General features: G+C 48.1%; 1 protein-coding gene across 3 annotated transcripts in view; it reads right to left on the reverse strand.

The window, feature by feature from the left end:
- The window catches only part of LOC102478422 (TBL1X/Y related 1), a 67,030-nt gene that overhangs the window by 976 nt on the left and 64,398 nt on the right, over positions 1–1,656 (reverse strand). The gene's annotated exons all lie outside the window — the stretch shown is intronic.

Below are 1,656 nucleotides of genomic sequence, written 5' to 3' on the forward strand. Positions count from 1 at the left end.
ACGACGCTGAGCTTTCAGGAAACGGCTAATGGCAATGCTCTTTCCATCTTCCCTGTGCTTTGAGAGCCTCAACAGCCATCATTAGCAAGTCTGCAAGCGCACCCTGAAACCTCTCAGGATTACGCCCCCTTCAGAGCAGAGATCAACTGCCCACATCCGCCTTCCCCTGCACTCCACACTCTTCATTGGTGAGAAGGTCAAAACAGGCATTGAAAACTCAAAGGGGTACTCTGCTGGACTTAATTTCGCTAATGAAGGCACATATAAAAATCTAAATTAATGTCTACAGCTTGATTACAAAGTCTCTGTCAGCAGAGAGTCTAAACGTTGTATTACTTCAGGACAGTAAAATAGCACGTTCAGAAAAAAAGAATACGTCATAAAACTTATTTTGAAAAGAACACATTGGTAGTCACTACCACAGGAAGCCACATTCCAGATCTGCGCACGCACACACACGCACACACGCACGCACACCCCTCTGGAACATTCTACTAGACTTACTGAACCATCGGATGCACTGGCTCCAACTTTGTCTCCCGCTGCATTCCAGCAAACCTCGAAGATTCCACCTGTTCCCCTGTAGCTGTGGACTAGAGCACCTGTCTAAAAAGGGACAGAATATTAAAATCATCGTACATGCACTACAAACCCAAACAATGGTAAGAAATGACACATGGCTTTATTTCTAGCAATCAAAGATGGGACTTCTTTTAGTTTCGGCTCCAAAATAAGGACAAGTTCTGAGAGGGGAGAAACGTGGAATGATCTACAAATGACCGCCCCGGACTGATAGTGAACGCTCTCCCCTGTCGATACCACTGTTAACTACGCTGTCCTCAGACGCAGCTCACCCCAGCCAGGGTGAATGTTCAGCATGACATGAAATAAACGTTTGCTGTTGGTGAAGGGTATAAGAGTTTAGTCAACGTGTAGAGAAACCAAATATATTCAGAATTTTTTTGCCAAGAGAGCCTAAAGAAATAGTATATGAAACCAGTTAAAAATAAATAAATAACTATAAGTCTACAATTTACTACGTATTTTCTGAATAGTTCCTAAGCTAGGAGCTAAAAAGAATAAGACATGTATGTTATTCTTAGAAGAGTTTATACATTTACAGGAAAAAATGTGGAAACACTAACAATTTCACCATTAAGATCATTCGCCTGGCCCTGCAACAGTAAAGTTCGGTCCGAACATATTTTCTACAGACCAGTCATTAAGCAGAGGCTGTGCTGCGAGGGTGGGGGACAATGAAAAGGCTGTGCTTCTGGTGCTCTGTCTACGGGAGCGCAGAAATGAGCCCCGCGGCCTCAGACAATCCAGCCAGAGGTCGGAGGCCGGCTGGGACACTCCAGCCAGAGGTCGGAGACCGGCTAGGACACCACAGGGTCTAGAGCTCTGTGGGGTAGGAGGCCAGCTAGGACACTGCGGGGCAGGCTGCGCCTCGCAGAGGCCTTCTCCGCACAGAGCCCGTCAGCTGCCAGGTGCAGACCACGTCCCTCGCTCCACTCTTCAAGCTCAGGCAGGCGATGTCGCACACACCGCTCCACCACCACGCGGTCGAACTGGGAGGTCCCACCCTGGACGAGCGTCCTGGTTTGTGAGGACGATGAGGGAGTCTGAGCAGAGGCAGCCTCTGGCATCTGCCGC

This window comes from Tupaia chinensis, unplaced genomic scaffold (assembly GCF_000334495.1).
Source record: "Tupaia chinensis unplaced genomic scaffold, TupChi_1.0 Scaffold143985_1, whole genome shotgun sequence".
Taxonomy (NCBI): domain Eukaryota; kingdom Metazoa; phylum Chordata; class Mammalia; order Scandentia; family Tupaiidae; genus Tupaia; species Tupaia belangeri.